This window comes from Rhinolophus sinicus, chromosome 4 (assembly GCF_057876585.1).
Source record: "Rhinolophus sinicus isolate RSI-liver-muscle chromosome 4, RSI-T2T, whole genome shotgun sequence".
Classification (NCBI taxonomy): Eukaryota; Metazoa; Chordata; class Mammalia; order Chiroptera; family Rhinolophidae; genus Rhinolophus; species Rhinolophus sinicus.
In genome coordinates this window covers 8604899-8632774 of record NC_142504.1, presented here as the reverse complement: position 1 = coordinate 8632774, position 27876 = coordinate 8604899, and the positions used below count along the sequence as shown (strand labels likewise).

The 27876-nt window shown below is 40.9% G+C and overlaps 1 long non-coding RNA gene across 2 annotated transcripts in view; it reads right to left on the bottom strand.

Moving 5' to 3' along the window:
- Positions 1–27876, bottom strand: part of LOC141573222 (uncharacterized) — a 64784-nt gene that overhangs the window by 26572 nt on the left and 10336 nt on the right. For both annotated transcript variants that reach the window (XR_012498929.2, XR_016021021.1), the window contains exon 2: positions 20766–20863. This is a non-coding gene — a long non-coding RNA (uncharacterized LOC141573222). The remainder of the gene's footprint in view (positions 1–20765; positions 20864–27876) is intronic.

Sequence of the window (27876 nt, the reverse complement as noted above, 5' to 3'; positions counted from 1 at the left end):
AAGGCCTGTCACAAAACGGTAGCTCAAAGGACTGGTGCGGGGGCAGGTTCTGTTTCCAGGTAACCGTGCCTGACCTGCTTTGCAGAGAGTGGGAAGAGGGCAGGGTTACGGGCTGATTGTTGCCCATGAGCAGGCTCAGAGAGTCAGAGGTTTGGGCCGGAGGGGATCTTAGGTCTTCCGTTTCAGCTCATACCTTCTGCAGAATGAGGAACGAAAACTCAGAGAAATGAAGTGATGGGGCCCCACAGCCCAAAGGACAAAAGCCCATTTTTTGTCATTTTTTTGTTCTATGGGGCACAGTGGGGAGGTGTTGGGGGACCACTGAACCGCAACGCCTCCTCTTCGGGCTGTGAGTTCCCAAGCAGGCCAGCAAAAAACGTTCTAGAAGCAACTGCTCCATATGACCTGTTCTGTAGACAGTGCCAGGCATTTGGCACATCATAAGGAATTCACCAAAGCAAATCTTTTCCTTACAAACTCTTCTAGCCTCCAGAGTCTGGTTTTAATTGCTCAAAAGTTTGGAACCTTCACTACCACGTTTTACCGAAAATAAGATCTAGCTGGACCATCAGCTCTAATGTGTCTTTTGGAGCAAACATTAATATAAGACCCGGTATTATATTATATTATATTATATTATATTATATTATATTATATTATATTATATTATATAAGACCGGTCTTATAGTACAGTAAAATAAGACCAGGTCTTATATTAATGTCTGCTCCAAAAGATGCATTAGAGCTGATGGTCTGGCTGGGTCTTACTTTCGGGAGAACACGGTATGTTCCAGACACTGTGCTAGATACAACATAAGGAATGAGCCATGAACTTCCAGGCGTTGTACGTCTTACAGGGGATCAGAAGTGAATACAAATGAGCATGATGCCATGTGATAAATGTAATAACATCTACAGCACAGAAGAGAAAGTGAGAAATTACTGGGGGAGGAGAGCTCAGGGAAGTGCACAGAGAACTCTTCACAAAGGTGGCGTCGGAGCAGGTGTAGAAGGAAGAATAGCTCTGCAGACCTCCAGCTCTAATTTTTAAATAGCAGCTTTAAACCAGCCTTCCCCCAAACACCACTGTTATTCCTCAAGGATTTACAAAGCCACTTCTCTTGCTCCATTCACCTCCCATTATGTATGGGAAACCACACACATACACAACATTTTGGAATGTAAATGACAGATAAAATGAGTCCGCTGGCCCCATCAAGCAGACTCCTCAGGGCCAGACTGACCGTCAGGGACCGGGCACTGCAAAGTTGATGATGCTCCCAGCGTGTAATTTAATACGAAAGTAATGCTTCCTCAGAAGCATTTGACTGATGGCATCGTTCCATCCTAGGATCCAGCAAAGTTCTGTCTTTTCCTACAGTAACACTTTTTATATGTTTTTGCAAATATCAAGTCGCCACCCATTCCCCATATTTTGTTTCTGTCACTCTTTGGGTGCCTCAGCTTTGCTGGTGCCCCAGGCATGTGTGGCCGCCCCCCGGGGGATCCTGCTCTGAGGAAGCAGCCTCTTTCTACTCAAGACACCCCAGGTGAGGTTGGCCTCCAGTTCATTTTCCTATTTTTAACCAAGTGGACTCAGAGCTGTTCTTGCACTTCCTCACATAGCGCATGCATTCTGATTCTGTTCTTTATCCCTTTCTGTCAAGACTCTCACCTTTCAACTCAGGAAGGTCATCTGAAGGCCTAGAGGTCTGGTTAACCATAAAGAAAGGCTGGTATGAGAGACGATTTCCTTACACTGAGCTCAGCAGCACGTAGCAAGAGGAAGACCGTATGACAGTGAACTGTTTGTGAGCACGGGCTTTTTAAACACTCATGGCTGGTGTCAACACTTGCTGCTTCGTTTCACCACGTGATCTTGGGCAAACGACTTTACCCTGGTAAGCCCAGGTTTTGCCATTCTAGGATGCACTTAATCATAGCAGGTACCTCACGAGGTCGTTCTTTTAATAAACATTAGAAACGCTCCTACCAGGTACCAGGCACCGTGCGTAAAAAGAGCTACGTGGTGAGCAAACAAGAATTCCTGCCCTTACATTCAGCTTGCATTCTAGTGGAAGAAGAGAGACAGAAAAAATAAGTAAATAGATGATCTATTATGTTAGAAAGAAAAGGGGCTAGGGAGCGTTGGCAGAGTGCTGTTTTAGATGGAATGACGAGAAGAGCCTGGGTGAGAAGGTGACAAGATGGATGTAATATAGCAGCAGGTGGACACCCAGGGGGCGCGCCTTCCAAGCAGAGGGAACAACCTGAGCAGACACCCCGAGCCAGGAGCAGGTCTAGTATGTTTGAGGAACAGAGAGTGGCTGGGAGGGTGGGGACAGAGTGGCAGGCAATGAGGTCAGAGCACGAGAGCAGTGCAGTGGCATCTCTGACTCACACGTGCACAGGGCCTGCTGGATTGAGGACAGGCTAGGAGGCGAGGGCAGAAACCCAGGACCGGTTAGGAAACCACCGCAGTGAACCAGCTGAGAGGTAGAGTATTCACAGTCACATCCTGAACTTGGTGCCTGACACCAACCCACCCTGGATACGGGTGCCTGCTGACACGCTTCCTGTGACCTGATCCACATGTGCACATCTGGCCGGGGAGGGTCTCAGCCTGGTTCTCTTTCCAACATCTTTCCAGCCCTCCACCTGCTGCTGTCATCTTCATCTTCCTTACTCACCCTGCTCTTAATCTTCCTCTTTTCTCTCTATCTCCTGCTCACTCTGCTGTCTGCCTTTTCTTACTTTTTACGAGGGGTCTGGTTTTCCAGGGCACAGTTTTGGGGGCTTGTCTTGAGTCTTGGGAAGAGAGCAGTGGACCTCTTGGCTCGTTGGTTCCACAGGGCACATCAGAAGGATGGGGGAGCGACGTGGGGTGACAGGAATGGAAGGTGCCCAAAGAGACGGCTGTGCCACGAAGGTGGTACTGATGCCACAGGTAGAACTTCTGTAGCCCGGTCAGAGTTCAGCCAGGAAAAGGGAAGCCCCTCTAGGTGTTTCAGGTAATTCCTGAAAGGACGCTGATACCGCCACTGGATAGGCCAGGAGCGCAAAGTTCAGTTGGCCATTTCCGGGAAATCAGGAAGTAGAGGGAAAACACCACCGGTAACCCTACGACCTTCAGCACCAAAGCAAGGGCTTCTCGGAAGGGACCTCGCTGATACTAGCCACCACCTTGGTACCACAATACCAGCTAAATTGTCACAGTGTGCAGTAGGGATATTCCCAGAAGCCATCCTGACAGTGGGTCTACTAGCCTTGACTTAACTATACATACAAGTGTCTGAAAACCACATGGATATACATGAATATAGCCCACGAAAGCCAAACTCAGTGCGTTCCCACCTCAACTTCTCCATAGCCAGCGCCCATGTACCCAGGGCCACTCTAATCCCCAACCAGGTGATGGAGGGAAGTCAAAGTGGAGAGAGATGGGGCCTGAACGAACTGTGCTTTCAAATACCTTACTTTTACTAATTTTACAAAAACCCATGACCCTGTGCACACATGGCTAGGACCCCTCCCAGGGCCCCAGAAGCTGCGCTACAAGCGATGAGCGAGGGCTCCTGAGCCTTAAGCTTCTCACAGAAAATCTGCCTCTGCCTTGAACAGAATTAATTTACCTTCACTGGCCACAGAGCCCATCCCATCCTAGGAAGTGGCTTCCCGCCAGAGTGAAGGGTTCCCTTGGGCATAGTTTGTAGCCATAATGTTTCATTCATACATATTTGAACTAGTAGATAATGAGCCACTCTATGGAGCCTTTACACTCACACTTCTGAATCCCTCACTTGTAAGTCAATAGGCCCCAAGCTTGTCCATTCAGGAAAAATGTATCAAGGGCTTACTCTGTGCCGGCACCGTGCTGAGCTCACTATGGTGAGGAAAGTAAACATGGACGCTGCCTTTATGGGGCCCTCAGGGGAAGAGACATATAACCCAGTAAGCAGACGAGTCTGTAATTACAGGACCAGAAAGGAAAAGTCCACGTGCTACAGAGACTACAGGACGAGGGGTCCTAACCCAGTGGAGGTGACGGGAAAAACTGAAGGATTCATTCTTTCCTCAATGACTTTGGGGTGCCCACCCTTTGCCCACGCAGCGCCAAGGGCCAGGGTAATCGTGACCGAAAGCTCCAGCATCCGTGCCTTTTTAGAACTTACTCCCGGAGTTGATGTCACAAAATCAGATTGCAGCTCTCTGTCAATGACAACCTGACAGTGGCCCCCACGCAGGGGCGATGCAGGTACACGCGTGGGCATTGCGAGGGGGGTTGGCACAGCAGGGCAGGCTTTCAGAAGGGCCAGCCACAGCGTGCAGAGAATCAGAGGCAGAGGTAACCGGATGGGTGAAGACGCGGGAGGGCTCATGGGAGTCTTCTAGGCAAGAGTCGCTGCAGGAGCAAACGTTCAGGAGCAGAGGAGCTGGAGGAGGGAGGAAAGGACAAAAAGAGACCCAGTGTGGCTGGGGCAGCTCCAGGGGAGGGTGGGGGAGGGTATGTCTACGTGGGGCTGGAAACATAGGAACAGGCTGGTATGCCTAAAACCAATGGGAGCCCCAGAAGTTTCTGAGGAGTGGAGAGAAATCACCCAGTTGGTATTAAAGGGACTGCTCTGGCTGCAGCGAGAATATTGTATTACCACGGTTACTTTGGCAGGCTCTGCACCCTAATTACTTCCCCCTTTCTCACTATCCTTTCCAGTAGCCAGGGAGATTGAAGTCAATGCATGCCAGATACGCAGCTAGAAGCACCCCAACAATGAAGGGCTGTGTGGCTGGGAGGAGAGCACACTGCCTTCAGTCAGGCAGAGGCAGATTCAATCTCCCCTCCACCTCCAGTCGGCTGGTGCACTGGGCAAGGAGCTCGGCCTCCAACACCCACCTTCCCCCCAGTCTATAAAATGGGGAGAACAATGCCTACTCCACGGAGTGGAAAGAGCAAAAGAAAGAGTGTGTACAAATGACCTGGCATTTGGCAGAACACAGGACACACCAGCTGACATTGGAAGTCGCTGCAATGTAGTCAAGCCAGTCAGAGGAAGATTTCTAACCGAAAGTCACATTAGCAAAAGCACTAGCAATAGAGCACAATGTCCCCATTCACAAATATATAAATACGTGCAATATTACACATTCAAGTAAATGCTACATTTCTTAGAAATAGCGGTCTAATGAAATCTTCCCAATATAGTGTTGGAAAACAAATCTATGTTACTTATGGCATTAAAATGTACACAATAAAATGTAAAAGTTTTCTCAATAAATTACATTGTACACGAATTGCCTTATCTCTGGCCTTCACCTGTGTGCAATTGTTCTGTAGGGAAACTGAATCCATTGGTTAGCCTGTCCATCCCCCAGACTGAACAACATTAGCTTCTCAAGAGTGATTTTCTTGTCCTCTGCTTCTCCAGAGCTTACTAGAGAGCCTGGCACTCCCTAGTAGACGCTCATTAAATAATTGCAGAATGCAAAAATTTTTAAAAGAACAAATGATTAATTTAACTTATGAGTCTGGCAACTGTATTTTATGAGCCACAATCAAGACACATCGTCTGTTCTACAGAATATGAGAGTTGTAGAGAGAACGTGGTGTGGAGTATTTGAAATCCAAACTGTCCTGGAAAGTTCAGGATAGACGGTCAGCGTGTACCTCAAGTTACTGCATCTGTTTTAGAGGAGCTACGGCAAATAGTTGTAACAAGTTCCCCTGTGAGCTCGTGTTATAATTTTCAGCATAAGAGTTGTTCTGAGTCCTTTGTTCATAGTAGAAAGAACAAATGAAAGGATCTCTGTGGAACCACTGACATAAGGACTGAGCATCAGCTTTTCTCTTATCTCACTCACTATAATTACTTGCCCCGTCAGACCTCTACTGACACAAAAGGAGCAAGTGAAACAGCCATACATTTTGTTTGTTAAGCGCAGCTGAGTCTAGCTCAACAGAGTGTCAATTCAGAAGAGGGAAATAAAATATGCAGCAAAGTTGGGAGACAGGGAACAAAGACTCCAGTATGACAACTAACAGGAGAGCTAAACGAGTATTCAGAATACCACCAGGAAGGTAAAAAGCCTCAAGAGTCTAGAAAAGAGATAAACTGGAGGGGAAAGGCCGGAAGGACCAATTTAAAATCAAAGAAGAAATTTAAGACTTTGTTTTAAAGGAATATTTTTAAAAGTCGGGTTTGTTGAGGCGTAATTTATACACACTAACATTTACCCTCTTAGTGTATCGTTCCAAGAGTTTGAAACATTGTATACCGTTGTGTAGTTACCATCACAAAGATAGAGACCAGTTTCATCATTCCAGAATTCCCTCTCACCCCTTTGTAATCAATCCCTTCCTCACCCTTAGCTCCTGGCAGCCACTGTTCTAGTTTTGCCTGCTTTAAAGGAATTTAATAACAGAACTTAAAGTGTTGGGGGTTAGGAACTGAGACTTTTTCCCCCCTACCACCCACTTACTTCCTATACCCCTCAATGGCATCATTTAGTGAACTTATATTTATTAAGGATCTATTTATTATTTGCCAAAGATTGTATATATATCATCTTTCATTTTTACAGCTTGTCAATGAAGGAGGTCATCCCCATTTCCCAGATGGGTATGACACTCAAAGAGATGTCAAGCTGGTAAGAGGCAGAGCAGAGATTCAAAATCAACATTGACTAGAAATGTCACCATGGCTTATCTCTGGGTGCTGTATTATAGGTGATTTGTGCTATCTTCTTTATACGTTATTTGTATTATCAAAGTTTTCAACAATGAGCTTATATTACTTTTATGAAAAAATTACTTTTATAAACAAATATATAAATACATACTACATACATGCATACATATACACAATGTCTGATTCCAAAGCTCTTTGATGAGCCCAGGGAGGGGAAAGTAGGAAAAACAGTTTAGAAGGAAATAAAGGAAAGCCTCCTCTTAGCAACTGGTACCCATTCAGAAGTGAGCAACCAGAACAAAATTTACCAAAAGAAGCAGAGCGCAGTTTTGCTTTGTCTCTAGGTCTCATCACAGTCTTACATCTCTACCTTCAAAAAGTTCTCTAACATAAATGTCCTTCCAAAGTACCGATGGGGAGCCCTGGAGGCCTGTAGAAACCCACTGAGGTCACTCCAGACTCAACAGACAACCCTCTTCCCATCTTCCTGTCTCCCCGCCACCCCCAAAACACCAGGTGGGAATAAGCTGACCATAGTGGGCAAGTCAGTGCACAGCCCCTTCTCCCCACTCCTGCAGAGGCAGGAAGGTATAACAAGGCCAAGGCTAAAGGGAACACAGAGCACCTTTCATTCGAATATGACTATGTTGGGGGAATATTACCCATTACAGGGCTGGAAGGGGACCGACCCCTGAGGGCGTCCTCTGGTCTTTAGACAGAACCCATTTATTGCTTGTTCCAAAAAATATATTTGAGGGGTCTTACAAAAATGTATCTAATACAAGATTTTAACAAATAGATGAGGTACCGGAACTGGGTACCCTAAGGAAAAATTATGAACCTGGACCCCTACCTCACACAATATACAAAAATTAAGAGGGATCACAGACCTAAATATGAAAGTAGAAACTATAAAGCTTCTGGAAGAAAATAGAGGGGAATCTTCACAGCTTGGGATAAGCAAAGGTTTCCTACACAGGATACAAAGAGCAATAACCATTTAAAAATTGATAAATTAGATTATACCAAAATTTAAAACTTTTGTTCATAAAAAGGCAGTGTTAATGAAACACAAAAGCAATTCATGGACTGATCTAAAATACTTGCTAAACATATATTGGACAAAGAATTAGTATCTAGATTATGTAATCTATAACGCAAAAATAAAAAAAGTAAAACCAAACAACTCAGTTTGAATTGACTTAGACACTTCACATAGGAAAATGCATAAATGGCCCATAAGCAGTTTAAAAGATGCTCAATATCATTAATCATCAGGGAAATACAAATGAAAGCTATAATGAGATACTACTCCCTGCACAAATGGCTAAAATTGAAAAAGGACTGACAACACTAAATGCCGGGAGAACATATAACAACCTAAACTCTCATACACTGTTGGGGATACAATCACTTTGGGAAAAGTTCTGACTGTTTCTTGTGAAACTAAACGTTCATTTACCCTCCAACCCAGCAGTCCCACTCCCAGGTATGTAGCCAAGAATTATGAAAAGAATTTCCACCAAGAGACTTGTATAAAACATTCATAGCAGCTTTAATTGCTAAGCAAACTGAGGTAGAGTCATAAAATGGAATACTAACCAGCAATAAAAAGAACAAACTCTGATACACATAATCGTGTGGATGCACCTTTAAAGCTTTATGCTGAGGGAAAGAAGACAGACAAAAGTGCATGCGGTCTGATTCCATTTATATGAAGTTCTAAAACAGGCAAAACTAATTATGGTGGGAAAAATCATCAGCACAGTAGTTGCTTGTGAGGTTGTGCGGATGAAAGAAGAGTCACGAAGGAACTTGCTGAACTGATGGGAATATTCTGTATCTTGACAAGGATTTGCATTATGCAAATATATCCATTTGTCAAAAATCAGTGAATGGTACACTTAAGGTGTGTGTACCTTGTTGTATGTAAGTTTCACCTCATTGAAAAACATAAAAGAACTATCATCAAATACCGAACTGGAGTTAATGATATGCATACTGAAGTGTATAGGGGTAAAGTGTACAGATGTTTGCAATTTACTTAGAAATATATCAAAAAATAATTGAAAAGAGGGATGGATACATGACTAGATATGTAACTAAGCAAGTATAGGAAAACCTTAATTGTGGAATTCAGATGGTGGTGGGTATGTGGGTGTTAACTGTAAGATTTTGTCATCTTTTCCAGATATTTGAAAAATTTTATAATGAAATGTTGGGGGAAGAAATAGGCTAGGATTTAGGAAAAATGAAAAATGAAGGTCAAACAAAAAGAGTGAAACTGAGGTTAGTACCTCATAAAGAGCTATAGATCTGTCTTTGAGTGTTCTAGGAGCCAAAGCAAAAGGTGGGGGGTGGGGGGGAGATGCAGGAGAGGAAGAGGAAGAGGGAGGAAAGAAGAAAGAGAGAGCCTCTCAGTTATATGATTGGCAAGGCCCATAGGATTAAACATCACGTTCTAGTAAAGCACCACTTTTCTTGATACTGACAAGTTTCATTGTGCGATGTGGTTCTATTAGAGCTAGGGTAAGAACCTGGCACAGAGAATTTACTTCTTAAATACGTAAGAAATTCATTTCTCTCTCTTATAATGGTCTATGGGTAGTGCTCTGGAACTGGTATGGTGGCTCTGGTCAGGGGAAAATAGGTGATTGCAGCTCTAAATTTCTACAAATAGAAAATGGCTGCAATGATTGTCCAGAAAAAAAAAATTGTATTCAAAGATAGAAAGACCCTTGAAAATCTCTCAGAAATACTCTATCACTTGTTTTATTAATCTACCCCAATGTACAGAGAGTGCCAAAAAATGTATACATATTTTAAGAGAGGAAAAAAACTGTACTAAAATTGTAATGCTTATTATACACCGATAACAAAAGATGAATACAAGTCATGTGTATCCATTTTTTTGGCACCTCCGGCATCTTGCTAAATCCATTCCTCTCTGAGCATGCACCATATGCTGTACACCCTCGGGAATGATAATAATAGTTTTCTTATACCATATTTCAACAATTCTAAGATACATAATTTTTCCCTTACATTGTCACATCTCTGAAATCAGAATGGGTCTTACAATTAATGGCATGTGATAACTGGTGGAATTTTTCTCTCAACGGAACATAAAATCATAGTGTTTCTTAAAATCAATGGCACGTTAGATTTAACAAAACACAGTATCTAGTGCTTTGTGGTTCAAAGTATTTTCATCTTATTTGAGCCTTGCCACATCACATTTTGGTGAGATGGGTAGTTATTCCTATTCTCAATGTAGAAATTGAGATTCAGAAAGTTTAAATGACCTCTCCAAGGTCCTCGGCTACACTATGATGAAGCCATAACTCTAATCTGTGCTCTCTAAATTTGAAATACTCTGTTTTCTCCCAATGTGACACAAAATATTTAGAGAGTGAAATCTCCATTGAGACAGAGACTCTGTTTTATTCACTACTATTTATACCACCAGAGTATAGAACATTGCTTGGCACTTAGCAGGTATTTAATACATATTTATTGAATGATTGAATGAATGAATAGATATTACAGAAGGGTATAAAAGGTCCGAGGGACCCCCCATGGGCTGTAGTGGGCTGGGAAGTTCATACATAACGTGACTCTACTGCCACCTTTTCTCTGTTTGATAAATTTCTCATTAATCATTCAAATAGCTCCTACTCCATGACGCCTTCCTCAGATTAAACTAAATATATTCTGCTCCTTAATGATTCGAGAGGCAGCGCCACGTGTACGATGTTTTGCACGAGAAGACCTGGGTTTAAATCCCGTCTCATTTTAACTACCTGTTATCATAACACTTTGGAAGAAATTGCTTAACTTTCCCGAGCTTCAGTTTTCTTACCTTCAAAAGAATAATAAAATCTACTGGATGGCATCACTGTCAGGCTTAAACGAGACCAGATGTGCACATAATAAGAGTTCGATAATACGAATGCCTTTCTCTTTCCTACATCATGTTCCACTTCAACTTGGTTTCATTTGTGCAACTCACATGTTCTCCTACAAAATTGTGGGTTTCTACAAGAACCCCATTTGCTTCATCTCCACCTCGACAGGGCCCAGGAGAGTGCCGCACACATGCTACATGCCCTTAAATGCTTTCAGAGTTTGTAAACTCAATCATTTAATCCATAAATATTTATTGTGTGCTTGTGATGTGCCAGGCCCTTTTCTAGTTGCTGAGGAGACAACAGTGAACAACATGAACAAAAATCCTGCCCCTGTGGAGGCAGATGGACAATGCATGAATAAATAATGTGTGGTGATAAGGGCTATGGAGAAAAAAATAAAGCAGGAAATGGGGATAGGAAATGTGGGGGGTAGCTAGCAGTGACTTGTTGTCATATCAATTTGCATGTTAAAGAAAAGCCTTACTCATGTGGTGACATCTGGGTGGACTTCAGGGAAATGAGGGAAAAGCCACGCAAATATCTGGGTTAAATTTGAAGAGCAATATAAATATTTGTAGGAAAAATAAATGGAAACAAGTAGACAGAACATTCCAGAATGTGGGACTATTTGACCAAAACTCTGATAGAATGAAGTAGAAGGCTTGCTTGGGCAATATTAACTGGACAAGTCTAATTGGAGTAACACGACCTAGAATGTCAGGAAAAGAATTTGTCTTTTATGTTATGGACAATGGTGAACCACTGAAGGCTTTTGAGCGAGAGGGTGTGAAAGGATCGAAATAGCACTACAGAAGCTTGATCTGGTAGAGCAACCCATGCAAGAAGTAGTGAAAGGCAAGGATAGCAGTTCCATCATCGACATCTTGAGTTTGACATCATGTTGAACATGTTTAGCAAACAGTTGGAAATATGAGCCTGGAGTTAAGAGATAGGTGAGGGCTTGAGATGGGAGGGGTGTAGCCCATCTGAATCCCGACAGCTGATTGTAATCATCTTCCAAGAGTCGCAGACTCTGTGAGCAACAAACAGATCTTGTTAGAATTTTACTTCTGGCCCGAAAACCGGTAGAACATTCCTCTTTGGAATTTTCCAAGCTGAGGCCAAGACTAGACCATCAAAGTCAGCAGTAATGAGAATGATATGCAGGACCTGACAGGGAGACAAGCCAGCAAATTAAGTAGGAAAGAAACCCTGAAAGGTGGGTCACAACGTGCCTTGGGAAGCTCAGACTCTTCAGAAATGTGGAAGAACGTGTATCAGGCCAGATGCTTCAGCCTTACAGGAGGGCTTTTGTTTAAACGTGTGCTATATGAAATGATTTAGGCACCCTTCAAAAAGCAACATGCCAGTGATTCATCCTGTCTGAAAAAACACACAGCCCCTCACATTTGACTTTTCAATCAACAAGGATTGGACATAACAAAAGTGATCTGTTTGCCATTTGGAATGATTTCTCACTCAACCACCACCAAACAGGAAGGAAGTCTGTGAGAACTGAGGAGTGGAGTTTGTAAACTATGGAGAGAAAAGTTGCAGGAGGTAGTGGCAGCTCTATCTAAGATGCTTGAGTCCTACTGACGTGCTCATAGCTTTGTGACAGTGGAATTCTACCACTGAGAAAATGTTATTGAAATAAAAATGGTTCTAACTGACAAAAGCAAAGCGCTGCCATTTTGCCCAGAATCCTCATCAAGGGTATTGTGTGCCTACAATTAGCCATTGGTTCCTGGGAAGGAAAGAGACCTCAAGGACGCAAAAGAGAGGGCCCCCTTTCCTTGAAATGTATTATCTTAGCCCGGGAATCTTTAAATATGTTGCTTACCTAACACCCAAAAGAATTTTTTACAACTGTTAACTCCTCACATATTTTATGCTGTCATCTAAAATTTTTCATTGTAAGATAAGATTATGATGGATTGTAATTGGGATAAATATTTCAAGACACTATTTGATAAAATAAGTTTTAACTTTCCAATGAATAAGATGCCCAGATCTTAAAGAAATCATGTAAATATTTTATAAACCGGTCTTATCCAATGTTTCTCAAAAAATCTGCCTGTCTTACAAGACATTTCAATTAACTTTACGAGAATCAGCATCACTAATTTATAATATTCAGCTGTTTCAAATCCAGAGCTTCCCCACAAAGGCCAATTATTCTACTTCTGATGCCAAACTTCACCACTAACAGAAATATATATAAAATAGGCAGAGAAGGGAAACCCATGCATGTAAGGAAACAATAATAAATAAAGGTGTCTTCAACCAAGCCAGTATTTCTTTTTGTGTTTTACTTCCATATGCATCTACAAAAAATAAGAATGTTTTCCTACACAACCAAAATAGCACTGTCATACCTAACAAAAGTATCCAGTCTGTATTAAAATTTCTCACAGATCTCCTAAATGCTCTTTAGGGCTAGTTTATCCAATCCAGGATCCAATCCTGAGCCATATATTGCATTTGGTTGTTAAAGCCCTTACGTCTCTTTTAATCTAGAATATGCATTCTTAATGGGGGTGGGGGCTGATATTGTTCCCTAGGGAGTAGAAATTGGTTCTTGGGGGATGAAATAAATCTTGCTCTTTTTCTGCACAACGCACAGATACACACATAGTACATAAACACATATACAGTGTGAATGAAAAAGGGGCTCTTGTAATAAATCTAACTGAAAATAACCCCCCAGGGTGCTCTCATCATAAATTGCTAACAGACAGGTCATGGTGGGTGGTCACACCTCAGACCTATAACTTCACTAGTAAAAGGTGATCTTTGCCTTAAGCCAGCTCTGCCCATTGTTCTTGTGCATCTGTGTTAACACATCTTCGAAATGCTTCTTTTTCAGACCCCTCAGAAATGTAACCACCCTCAAGAGAGCACATAATCTTGTCAACTATCCTAATATCAAATCCCTGCCTTGTTTTCTCCCACTTCATATAACCTTCCTTACACTCCCTCAATTCCTAATGCATAAAAGAAACTGTAAAACTGTCATTCTCCACAGCATAAGATATTGCTTCCTGAATTGTTATCAGTTTGGCTTAAATAAACTCATAAAAATTCTCTATAGATTTGGGTGTTTCTTACATTGACAACAATATAACTCTGACATTAAATTTTCATGGTGGGGAAACAATTAGGAAAAAAAAAATCTAAAAATGTTCATGGGATGTGGGGTGGGCAGTAATGAAAGAAAGGTTGAGAAATACTGATCTAGAACATCCCTCTTACATGACACTGATGGATTGGTGGTGAGGCCCCCAAACCAGTATTTCAGTCTATTCCCTTGGGCTCACAGGGGAGGTTTTCATAGCCAAAGGCAATGCCCTGTTGTGCAATTTGGGTAGAGTGAGGTGGCAGACATGGAAATGTGCTGCCTAAATATCCTCTTCAGGAAAGGACTTGCTGTCCAGCTGGGAGGAATGTGGCTAGCTGAGATTCCTCAGGGTCTCCCTTAGCTTTCTAGCAGAGGTTATACCCTTCTTGGGACAAAGCCAGACGATAACTGAGGAAGGCTGCTGTACAAGGGCCTGGCCATTTCCACCCCACACAAGCGCTCTAAGGGGCCATCTTGCCTCTGGAGCCCCGTCATGGATGCCGCAGAGATGTGGTGAGATAATTCCTACTTTGCAGGATTCCATTGCGATGGCAAATACAAAGCCTAAGTACACAATGCAACAGACAGCAAGTGCTTAATACACAGCCGCTATTGTTTCAAGGATGTCCTATAGCGTCCAGATGAATAAAAGCATGTTGAAATCCTAGATCTGCTGAATCTTTGGAGGATTACACAAGCCAAAGACTGCTTAAGCCAGGGTTAGAACTCACAGACCATCAATTTATGCCAGAGTTCTAACACCAGAGTTCTCCGTGTCCTTGAGTTGCAAGAGTAGGAGGGGAAAACCAGATCGTCCCAAACGGTTAACTCACTATTGATGAATGCCATCACTAGCTGCAGGCAAAAGCAGCAGTCAATAGGAAACCATGCTCCATGCTGCCTCTGCAATCCACCACTTCCTGAAGGCAGATGCGCCCTTCCCGCCTCAGTGAGTTGGAACTGATCTGGGAATCATGGACACAAATAACATTGTGAAGGTCACTGCTGTCCCGCCATCATTTGATTCTCTCTGCCTCCCTGCTCTCTCACACCAATATATAACTTAAGGGCCACAGATACACTTCCTGGTCAGAACGCACTACGTCTTGAATTAGTTAAGACTCTGTGGTTGCAAGAAACAGAAACCCAAATCAAACCAGCTGTAAACAAACAAATGAACAAGGAAAAAAGGATGAAAGAAATGAGGAAGGATAAAATAAAGGAGGAAGGTTATTGTTTACTGGTTTATTGTTTACTTGGTTTATGCGAGTAGACCTCAGGGGATTGCGAGAACTTAGCAATGCAATCAGATATCTGTCTATCTATCTGTCTGTCTATCTATCTATCTATCTATCTATCTATCTATCTATCTATCTCTAATTCTATCTCTAGCTCTGCTATCTTGACACTTTCTCCTACAGATGGGCTTGTTCTACCTTACTGTGGAGAAGTAGAACATGGTTCAGACAATTCCTGGTTGTAGCATCTCAGTCAAGTGACATTAGCTTCCTTCTCCAAAAACCTAATATAAAGTCCCAGGGAAAGCCTCTAATTAGCTCACGTTGCTGCATAAATGTATTTCTAGCTAATCATTGTGGCCAAGTAGATGGAGACGAAGGTTGGGCAAGTCTGGATCTCGTGCTCACCCCTGCAGGATGAAGACTGGCTTGGCAGCCCATTAAAACCACAAAGAGAAGGGGTTGGTCATGTCATGTCTCCCGAATGAAGTAAGGTGTTGTGCCAGAAGAAGATGGGGGAGAAGATGAGGAACAGATACAATTGACAGTCGTCCTTTACAGATCTTTTATGTCTCAAGGTTTTGTTTGGTTTTCCAACAAATGTCTCTGAAAACAGAGAAGACTTTTACAGATGCAGAGGAAAAACTCTATGTGGAAAGAGGAGAAAATGTGCTGTAGGTAGGAGCTGGGTGAATAAGGCTGTTATCAAAACTCTTTTAGAGAGTGCATCATTTCTTCGTGACTTCATATATTTAATCACTGGGAGAATGACACTCACATCTGCTCCTAGCAGCCTTACATCCCAGACTCCAACCCTTGGGGGATAAGAGTAGCATCTACCTTACAGGGCTCCTCCTGTGAGAATTACATGAGCTAATGCAAGTAAAACGCATAGTGCAAAGCCTGGTGCACAGAAAGCTATTTTTATAATAAAAATATGATTTGGGTATATTCATGTAGCACCTATATCCCCACTACACACTGAGGGCTCTTTGCTGCGAATACCTTCAGCTCTTTGCTTAGGGTTCCTTTTCTGAACCAGGGAGACCTTCAGAGAGTTAATACCCCCCAAAATCAACTCTCAACTGACAGAAGTTTATCAATAAATACTCTGGCTTCCTTGTCTCTCTGTGGGCTAACTCTGAGTTGCCCACATGACTGCATTCCAAAGGACGCATTTGAGAACACGGCCTTCTGTGGGCTTCCTTTCCTTCCCTGACTTACCACGCCCTCTCTCCTACTGGTGCTCCCTGGAATCACGTCCCAAATAAACTGCTTGTACTTGAATCCTTATCTCAGGATCAGCGATTGAGGGACCTAAACTAGGACAATAAATTTGCACACAAAATTTGTGAAAGAAAATGCACCAGAATGTTCACCCTCGTGATTCCATGACTGGTGGGTTTGTAAATGACTTTCCTTTTTATGATCTATATTTAAAACATTTTTCACAAATATGAACATGGATAGCACCTAATTGATTATTAAAACTGTCTAAAATCTTAAACCTTTAATTTTTAGTGTCTGTGGGACCTGATCACCTTTTTCTTCTACCTACTTCTAACTCTACGTACCTAATAAACAAGTCTTCTTACTTTTGCACCCACTAAGTTCATTCCTAGCCCCATGCTTTACCCGTATTTATCCCACACTTTCTGTTAATCTAATCTCTTCTGCAAGGCCTCCCCTGATTCACTCCAGCCCATGACGCCATTTTACGTCCATTTCTTCTATGTATCATTTCATCGACATTGTCAGTTCTTCCTCCACGTACATCATTTTTAAAGGGATACATGTAAAACACTACTTTGGCATGGGTCTCTCAACTTCCTAGGATATTTGGATCAGCTATCGAACTACTTTCAATACAAAAATGGTGTTAGGCCAATTCAAGATAAAATGCCCCTCCCCAAAAAATGATTTATGATATCTGAGCTGCATCTGCTTCTTCAGTCTTTAACAAAGGGCCTTTTTAACAGGACAGCAGCAATGGGGGGAAAAAAGGAAAGAAACAGAAGGTGGCTCTGATGCACCCATTTCACCATCCATAAATGATCTTTTCATGAGGATATAGCCAATGAGGAGAGAAGGACAGACAAAAAGCATTCTTGACGTAGGAATGGAATCGCAGCTCCCCCTCTGTGTCTGGTCCAGTTACTCAGAATGGCTATCTCATGGCTGTGACTCTTGTGAATTATAAGTCTCTCTCTCTCTTCCCCACCTCCCCCCAGGCTTCCTACTGAAGACAAGATGCAGCTGCCTGGGCCTCCTGAGATTTCGCAGCAGTCTACTACCGTGAAATAACATACCATGTTATGCTGGAAAACTAGCCGGTCTTTTCTTCACATGGGCTGTGCTATCTCATGGCCAGGATAAAGGATCCCAGGCTTGAACACTGCTGTTCCAACTGAGACCTGTGGCGCGATCTTCTAGACAGCACTCAGTCCTTCTGTGTCCCAGCTTCCCAGCATGCTGTTCATAATTATCCTCTAAAGCCATTCTATGTTTGTATAATACATGTACACTCCACCTTCTTGAAATACTGTCCTGAAGGAGGGCATTTGCTTATCATTAGAGCAACTATTTTACTTCCAAGGAGAGAGGTTCTGCGGCCCGGATGCCACAGACAACTTGGGACTTGGACAGGCCTGTGATCTTCCCTATTTGCATCTTCTGTGTCCTTAGTTCCAGAAGGATTGCATTATATAAATGCGCTGAGGTTTATCCATAATGATTGGTTGAACTGCTTGTAATGTTGCAGTCTCAGCTTTAGCTGCCCCAGAGAAAAATGGAGCCAGTTAAAATAGGTCTGTAACCCAGCATGGAGATTCGGAGTGAAGTGTTGGGAATATGTCAAATTGGAGACTATCTCTAATTAAACAGTTTAAACACCATGAGAGACTGAGGCTGAAAGTAAACTTGACGCCTGCTCCTCATATCCTGATTTCAACCTCCAGATGAAAGGATAGGCTTCACATCTCAACACAGGTTTGGGTGAGCCGATTGCAGAGGAGAAGGAAGTGTGTGAGAAATGACCAAGTTCTTCTTGTTGATGACAGCAGCTCTCCAAGGGTCGGCAGAGAGCCCTCTCTGCACTTTCCTTTCTCCCTCTCCTGTTTCACCCTAGCTGTTAGTTAGCAAATAGGATAAATGAAGACTGCCCCCCTTTCTGTTGGATATACCTTGTATTCAGAAATCTCTACTAGACTAAAATCATCAGATGCTAAAAACAGAATCTCTTTCTGACCTCTCTGTGGGGTGTGCACGGGAGACAAGGTAAGGATCCAATTAGTGATGTAAATGTTAATTGATATGCAATTAGACAAACAGGTCCCCTTAGGAGTACACAAATAAAATCTGAGAGAGTTCAATTTGAAGTGCAAAGGTGGAATCTTATTATTTTTCTATCTTTTTTGTAATAGATGCTCAATCTATATAGAGGATGCCAAAAAAATGTATACACATGTTAAGAAAGGAAAAAAGTGTATTAAAATTGTAATACTCAACATATACTGATAACAAAAGATGAATACAAGTCTTGCGTATACAATTTTTTGGCACCCTTTGTATATTTGTAGTTGGATTGAGTTATTACATTGAAAACATCCATGCCCATTTTGAAGAACATAATCTGAAAGAAAATTATCAAATGCAATGGATATATACACTATACCTTGATCCACTTCTTTGCTTTTCAGTTGTGAGGTTAAAATGCTTTCCAAGTATAACTCGTTAATTTTTAAAAGTCGTTACTGAAGGAAGGGCAGGAACAATCGCCATCCTTCCACTGTATAGATGCGAGAACTGAAGTGCAAGGTGTGTCCCAGCATGAGCCAGTGAGTCAGAGTCTGAGTGAAACTGGAGCAGAGGGAGCAGCAATGCAGCCCAGAATCTCCTCTGTGGCTCCTTTTCTATCTCCTTGCCCCTGCTGACTGTATAAGGCCTGGCATTGGGAAGCCCTGACAATGCACTCTGGTGCGATAGGAAAAACCTCCCCCTGTCCATCAGAGGGGCAGAGCACGGAGGCGAATCCCTGAACTCAGTTGGGGCAGGGCCTCTGCTTAGTTTCCCACTGGGCGCTCACCTCCACCTGGCACCCCCCAGTGCAGACCTAACTCAGCATGTGGCTTGGCCCTAGGGAACGCCGGTTGAATGACAGAATGCCATTTATGATGACATGAATGGACCTAGAGGGTATTATGCCGAGTGAAATAAGTCTGACAGAGAAAGACAAATACCATATGATTTCACTTATAGGTAGAATTAAAAAAAAATAATAAATGAACAAACAAGCCAGAAACAAAGTCATAGATACATGAATAAAATGACGGTTGCTAGGTGGGAGGGGTATTGGAGTACTGGGAAAAAAAGGGGAAGGGATTAAGAAGCACAAGGGATTAAGATTGTCAGTTACAAAATCGTCACTAGGATTGTAAGATACAGCTTAGGGAACATAGTCAATAATATTGTAATAACTATATGTGGTGTCAGGTGGGTACTAGACTTCCCAGGAGGATCATTTCTTAAGTTATACAAATGTCTAATGACCATGTTGTACACCTCAAATTAGAATAACATTGAATGTAAACTATAATTGAAAAACAATTTTTAAAGAAAAAAAAATGAATGATTGAATGTCTTGTTGGTATTTGAATCATTATAGTAATGTTGCTTAAAATAGTATAGTCAGCCTCTTGGAAGAGCAAAGAGCTGCATAGCATCACTTATCTGCAATTGTTCCTGCAAAAAACAGCAACAGGAATCTCTCCAGAGTGACAAGACCATATCCATTTGGTTCTAATGATGCCTTTTTCTAATAATACTAGTACCTAAGTAAATAAATCAACACAAATACCATATCTGAGGAAGGGTCTTCAATATGCTATGAGGTGAGAAAGTTATTAAATAGTACGTCCACTGGGCTGGATGCTTTTAAATGCATTATCTCATTTGATCCTTACAAAAACCTTCAAGGGGGGGGGGTGTTCTTTTTTCGCTCCTTTTTATAGATAAGGAAACTGAGACCTAGAAAAGTTAAGTAACTCGCCCACAATCACACAGTTTGAAAATGAGGATTTTAAACCAAATCTGTGTGAATCCAGAGCCTGGTATTACATTTTCTTGCCTCTCTCTCTGGTTCTTGCTTGCACTCTGGCTTCTTGGCTTGTCACTTCCTTCTCTTGTCTCTCAGTTTCTGTATCTCTGTTTCTCTCCTCTCTCCCCACCATCTGCCTCCTCCCACATGTTTGTCTGTGCATAGCTTTCTTCACATTCTCCAAGGGTTCATGATTTAGAAAAGTCTCATTGCCAGAAAGACTTGCCAGGTCCAGATTCAAAGGCCAAGCCGTGTGTCTGCTATTCCAGCCACCAGACCACTGCCTAAGGTCACCACGCAGCTGCTGAGCACATCCAGACTCACAGACTCTACCTGGGCTGAGGCTGTACATGCATTTGGTAACTCGGATTTGAAAACAGCAATTATTAATCTTGAGGCAGTGTTTAGAAATGGCTGCCCCTTAGATTTTGTTGACTAGTGTGTATAAACATGTGCTATCAGAATAAATAATTTACATCAGAGATTTGCTTGGGTCCTTCTGTAGAAACAACTTCCTGCTCCAGAAATCATGGAGATCAAAAGATTATCCACAGAGCAGTTGCAATCCTTCCTTTGGTTCAATGTACAGCTACATACCTCCAATAGCTACCATTTTGAGTAAGAATTCTGCACAAAACACATGCTAAGTGGTTTACGTAGATAATCTTATTTAGCCAAGGCTTATAGGGGTTAAACAATAACCCGATTGTCACTTACTAGTTAGAGGAAGAGCCAGCTCTCCGATACAGGTGGGCCTCATGTCAGGACCTAAGCTCTCCACCCTTCTGTTCTCAGTGACAAGTGCTTGGCCATCCCTGCAAAAGACAAAGATGAAAACAGCCCAGCAAGAAACTTAGAATCTAGTAACAAAGATTTTAAAAAGGTTCTTAAATATAATAAAAAAGGGCAGAATGCAACCTAATATTATCCTCTCGGTCCAACAGATAAGGAGTAGCAATGATTTCTTAAGAAGAGCAAACCTTTAATTTGTGTGCGATGCTTTTTAAAAGAACATGGAGCAAAGCGGAAACCACAGTGCATGCTCTGAGACGGGCAACCTTCCAAACATCACAATTACTTCTGTGGAAAAGCAGAGCTAAGACCGACGGGGGAAAAGTCCAGGAAGTCAGTGGCCGGGTGGGTTTAAAACTTGTTATGTGCATCTGGAGATAAAGGACTCAGAAGGGCCAAAGAAAGATTAATGACCCAATGGCAGTCACCCCCAAATACTGGAGGGACGGCTGCTACTATCAGACTAGCACAGGCACTGAGAATTCAAGAATTAACCACGAACACTGCAGGGCCAGAGGCCGAAACCTTCCCTTGCTTTATTTAGTTTTGCTCTAAATCATTGACTTAATAAACTGTCGTTCTTAGCATAGTACATGCTGTATTAATTTATGTTCATTATTGGGTTGAGAGAGAAAACACAAAGTTTGTAAACCGAAGAAAAAATCTCCCAAATTGTTTTCTTCAGATACATGACTACATATGGCAAATCAATGCCAAGACTCACCTTTGAAGGGTTGTCTAAACTCCAACGGTTTTTAAATGCCTCCAAACCCCAGTCAAATTGGCAATGGTATGATCTCCCCCACCGAAATTCTACTTTTCATAAATGTCTATGCATTTATGTATTCAAAATGTATTCAAAAGTTCTGGAAGAATGCAGAGCTGGGGAGTTCAGTAGCTCGGTGGGCGAGTCGTAAGAATTTGACCCTCTTCAATGTATGTTCATAAAAGATGGTGTTTTTTTCAATATGAGGACATTTATTCTGCTAATTCATCTTCTGCCTGCAAGCATACCTCTTAGTTGAGGTGTTGCATGGAATGGTAAAAAAGCTGTAACACAACTATTTCTCAGAAAAAGAAGCTTGCTTGTACTATCTTAGCCCTTTAAGGGTTCTTTGATTGCATTTATCTTTTTCCAAAAAATCTTGCTAGAACTTGCCAACTTCTAACAAAAATCAGTATGGAGCAATCAGGCAACGGCAGTCCTGACATTGCAAAGTATTTACATACATTCCAGTGCATTCCAAACACATACAGAATAAACTGAGCAGGGAAATACATTCCATACTCAAAACTGAATCTTTCAAACTGGGATCCAAGTGAAAGAATCACTTTATGTTACTACTCCATGTAGAGAAACGGAGCAGAAATTGTAGGCCCAAATGAAGTGTTCATGGAAGATTTGTGAGAGAGAAGGGCACAGATACACCGAGGAGATACTTCTCACGAGGACATGCTTCGCAATTCGAGGATTTTTGGGCTTGCAATGGAATTTTAAAGCCATCCAGAAATAACAGATGTTTGAACCCAAATGATCCAACTTTTGATGCCAAAATTAGTGCTTTAAAGAGGAATGTTAGAGTTGTAACATATGAAGAACTTCAGTAACTGTTCTCCGGGCAAATAGTTGAAAGAGATTTATTCTGTGGCTTGCTGACCTATCCTTTTATCTGTGCCCATTTATATTCTAAGCGATAACAATTTCTGTCAAATGGAAATATTAATAACTAAAATGCAAGTCTCTTTTCTAGATCTGACTTCAATCTCCTTTCTCTCCCCTGTGAGCACTCTATCGCTAAATCGAATTATGAAACCAGGAGGAAGATCCTTCTGGACAGATTTACCCCAAACTCTTACCTATGAAAACCAATTACAGGTTATGGCTGAACCTACACATCGCAGAATTATCTAGCTAATTTAACAGTGATAAGCAGCAAGCCAGATATTTCAAGCAAGCAAACCAAAACCAGCCAACACCAACTCCCACTAATAATAAACAAGCAAACTCAACTTTGCAAGCTACTTTTCCCCCAGATTAAACAGGTAACAGATAAATGCCAAATCTCGGCTTTACTTGGGTGAAAGGATATATCAAGCTTATTGCTTAATTCTAAAACAGGGTTGTTGTTTTTTCATCCACTTGCCAGATTAACTACCTACCCCCACCCCCAACTCTCGGTTAAACGAATGAATGCAATTTAGACATCAAGGCACTTGACTAAGTTTTCAAAGAAACTTCTTATACGTCTCATTCACCAAATAAACTTCCCAGCAAGGCAGCGAGGTCTATTGGATGTTAGCATAAAAATATTTCTTATTTCAGCACACAAATACTGTAAAATAGCACCTGTGAGGCAAAAGTGGCAGTATGGCCATGGTTTCAAAAGGGAGCCAGGAACTCAAACTGTAGCTGCATTTTAAAAATAGCATAGCAGCTATGATTATAATTTAGCTCCACAGCACGTAAGCGTGGTATGAACAGGAAATGGGAGTACATCTTCTAAGCCTGATAAGATTCTCTAATGCAAGACATATGCTCTGTTTCTTAGCTGGAGAGCTAGGCCCAGCCAGAAAGAAAAAAAGCATATATGTTTATCTTCAACACAAAGATCAAACTTATCAACCTAGGAAGATTTTTTTTTAATTGCTATTGAATTCAGGGATGAAATCAAGAAATGTGCAGCATAGATACAAATGTGGGGGAAATACCTTTATTAGAAAAATTAAAATTTGAAGTAACTTCCAGAGGAAAATGAATTAAGTGAGCTATGCATCTCAAGCCTGTGTTATCTCAGGGCAGCCTGCACAGGGCACAGCTGCTCCTTTGGGAAATCAGAGCTAATCAAGGGGACGTTCCTGACAGAAGAATCTCCATTGTCTATAAAAGGCCAAAGTGGAGTTCACTAAGGATCGTATATTTTAAACCCACACTGCAATATCAATAATGATTCATGATTCTACTTATGACAAATAGAAATGTGACAAAATGTCCTTGAGATTACCCTTATATTTATTCAAGGAAGGAAGTGATGGTTTATGTGTTTCCAGATTAGTGTTTTAGAGAAAGTATAAGGTAGAGCAACATGGCTGAGCAATGGAAACATGACAGTATAACATCACCCAATTTTATAGTCCACATTAAGGACAGTGAAACAGTAATACACCATGTGCAACTGGTGAGTAAAATGAGCTGATGTAATTGAAAGTCCTTTGCAAGCTTTATAGAGCAATGTAAATTGGTGGTAAATTTTTACGCTTGTTAGGTGCCAAGAACGTATCTAAACATTTTAAGTACTATTATTAACCTCATTTTTACAAGTGAAGAAACTGAGACACAGAGGAGTGAAGTAACTTGCCTAAGGTCACACAACGAGCAAGTGACTGAACTAGAATTTGAGCACAGCCCATCTGACTCTGAAGTGTATGCTCTTAATCTACATGCTGTGAATTATATCATTATTCCCCCAAAACATAGCACCCACCACTGCCCCATGTTGTAATGTTGTGATCATCTGATGAGTACATACTATCAACTGAGAGGAACACTAATTCCAGTAGCAGCCAAATTCTAAGAAAAAAGAAATTATACCACCTTCATCTATGCTCAACCTTGTCTTACTATATTTTAATATTTTAAAATTAAAGTTTTATTTTTAAATTAAAATTTTATGTTTCTTAAAATTTTTCTATGTTTAATGTGTATACTGTAATTTTACTTTATTTAAGTCCTTTTTCGGAGAAGTGGCTAACTCCAGGATGGGGCAGGGAAAGTATAAGATGAGTCTGGAACAGCTTGTGATGCCAAAAAAAAGTAAGGAAGTGCTCAAAACACAATGGCAGCAGGTCAAAAAGACGCAAAGGCCGTCCAGAAAGGGCTCCCAGTGGCCACAGCTGGAACAAGTTGAGCAAGAAATAAATAACAATAGCATTGATTTATAACCTATAGAATAAAAAGCATATCCATGAATCATACTGATATTAACAAATATGCAATTGAATTTAAAATTAAATGGGGGAGAAGAGGCAGTCTACCTTCCATAAAAATTCCAAATAAATGTGGAACAAATGAGGAAAACAGAAAACTGAACACAGACAATAGTAATATTTGTTGCAGGCAAGATTTATCAATGGATGCTAAAATCGGTGGAGCAGGAACAGAATGTTTTCATCACCTCATAGTGTCTTCCCCAAATATTTATTAATTATGAAGGTAAAAAGAGTAACTTGACAGTGGAGAAACCTGGCAAATAGCATCTTAACCAACATCATTAGTAAGTAAGAAGATATCAATATTGTGAACTTCTGAATTATGATGTCCTGAGAAGGATACATCACTTCTGTGCATTCTGGGTAAAATGCATAAACTCAATTTAAGCATAAGGAAACAGCGGGCATAGCAAAATGAAGCACATCCTACAGAAACCTGACTAGCACTCTTCATAAGTGTCAAAGTCATGGAGGCTAAGAGAGAATGACGAACGTCCACATTGTTGGAGACAAAGAAGACCTGACAGTTAAACAATGCGAGATCCTGGGTGGGCCCATAGAAAAGGATATGAGGGAAGACAGGGTAACCCAAGTATAGTCTGTAGATTAGTTAGTGATGGTATTATACCACTGTTAATTTCTTATTTTGATTCTTACATTACAGCCAATGCAAAATGTTAATGTGAGGGGCAGCTGGTCAAGCACACTCAGTTCCATTTTTACAACTTTTCTATGAATCTAAAATTATTGCAAAATAGAAAGGTACAAACAAAATAAACACATACACACAAAGCCTTGATCCTGCATTGTTTTAAACTGTTGAAACAATTTATATATTCCAATATTTCTCCTAACTCAGTGATTTAAATATCAATTTCAGAATTTTTGCCTGTCTAGTCAACATTTACTGATGTCTCACAGGGGAGGAAACTGAGGCACAATGAAGTCAGTAACTAACTCAAGGTCACAGCACTAACAGGATTCATCCTTAGGCAGTATGATGCAATCTGTCCTAAGTTCTCCACTGTATCTCTCTCTGGTACCCAATATTGTTATCCCCCGTACTATTATTTACTTATTAGCATCTTTTAAACTGACACCGTTTATTTTAAAATTAAAAAAACAATAATTAAATAATAAGCTATGTTAGAAGGTCCTCAGGATGGAGATTTTTGTTTTATCCACTGATGTACCACAAGTTCTTTGAATGCTGCCTGGCACACAGGAGGTAATCAATAACATTTATTGAATGAATGAATTAAAAATTTTACATCACAACTGTAAATGGAAAGCTAGCATCATTTGCCAGAAATAGAAAGCAATCTTCAAAATTAACACAATTAAAATAATACAATGTTATTAAGTGCTGTTGCTTCCTGAATGCTCTGAACCGGAAACACACTGTCATTTTTATATTTAAAAAGTAATGCAAATGTTGTAAAATATAAAAAAGATATCAGTTGCAGATAGATTTCGCCTTGATTTAATCAGAAAAATTCAAAGAGAATGACAACTAGAATAATTTTCCAACAAAATCAATTTTATTTAAAGTCGTATCAGTATGCCACCTAAAATCATCACACAAGTGACCAACATAAGGTGCCATTCTTTAGGAAGGTGGCCCAATTCTAAAGAGACCAGCTGAATCAGGGCTCACGCAAGAGTAGATAGCTCAGTCTTGGCCTTCCTCACTCCTTAAATGTCATCTCTTCTCTTCTGTAATCTCCTGTCTCCTCTGGCTTACTTCTCACTCCTGTCTCCAATCCCCTATAGAATTATCTGTAGTCTCAGTAACATTCCTCTGCACATACCTCTTTAATAACACTTAAAACATAAATTCATAATTTTTTTTTCTAAGCCTGTCTCCCTCATTTAAATTATAATTATGCAGGACATCAGGAAGTGGAGTGTGTCATAGTGTGCTTATATCCTCAGAGCTCTGAACAGTATCTAACAAGATGGTAGGCCCATAATAAATTGTTGAATTATTAAATTAAGGAAATTACAGAAGTTAGAGGAAAAGAGAGACCTGTACAATTTTTTCTCATCCTTAACGCCGTGATTTCATCATCGCCTACCGGTGTGTTTGAAAAGCTTATTCTGGAGATCATTCATTAGATTTTTCCAACTATACATGAGAGTTCTCCATGAGGATGAAAAAATAGATGGCCATCCTTTCCTTCAAAATCTCTCAGAATTAATTTGCTTCCTACAGCAATGATAATATATCACGCTTCCTTTGCAGAATAAATGCTAGCACCTTGATGGATGCCTCCTTTGTAAACATTAGTGCTGTATTTTTGTGGCTTGCTGATAAAGTAGGGATAGTGCTGAGATCACTTTTCTAAACCTGGGTAATGATCTCTGCTTTCCACAGAAAGGACGATGGCCTGAAAGAGCTCCTAGCTGACAACAGGTTAAAAGGTGCAGGATGGCAAAGAAAACATACTACAGAGCAACATTCTTACTGGAAGCCAGAAATGCAACATTCCTAGGACATCTCTGGAGATGGTTAACAGCAGTTTCTTAGGAATACGTACTTATGTCAAGATAGAAATCAACCTGTTAACAACTATTGCATTTGATAATAGGATTCAATATATGAGTATACGAGAACTAACATGGAGATACATGGCAAGCATCCCAAGATACAGAGCTGATATAATCTCTATCTTATGAAATTATTATACAGAAATCAATAGCTTTTATATACATGAAAAAGTGGTTATTAAATATAATGGAAGAAAATCTTTTTATAATAAGCAATTATATATATATATATATATATATATATATATATATATATATATATAAAATACTGCACCCTCATTCATAATAAATGTTATTAAAACCACACTGAGATACCCATTTTCTCCTATTAGACAGGCAAAAATCCAAAAGTTTTACAACTCTTGGCAAGCGGTGAGGAAACGGGCACTCTCATACATATAGTATAAAGTGACACAGTCCTTACAGAAGGCAATTTGGCAATAGTGTCAAAATTACAAATGCTTTTACCCTTTAACCTAGCCACACCACTTCTGGGAAT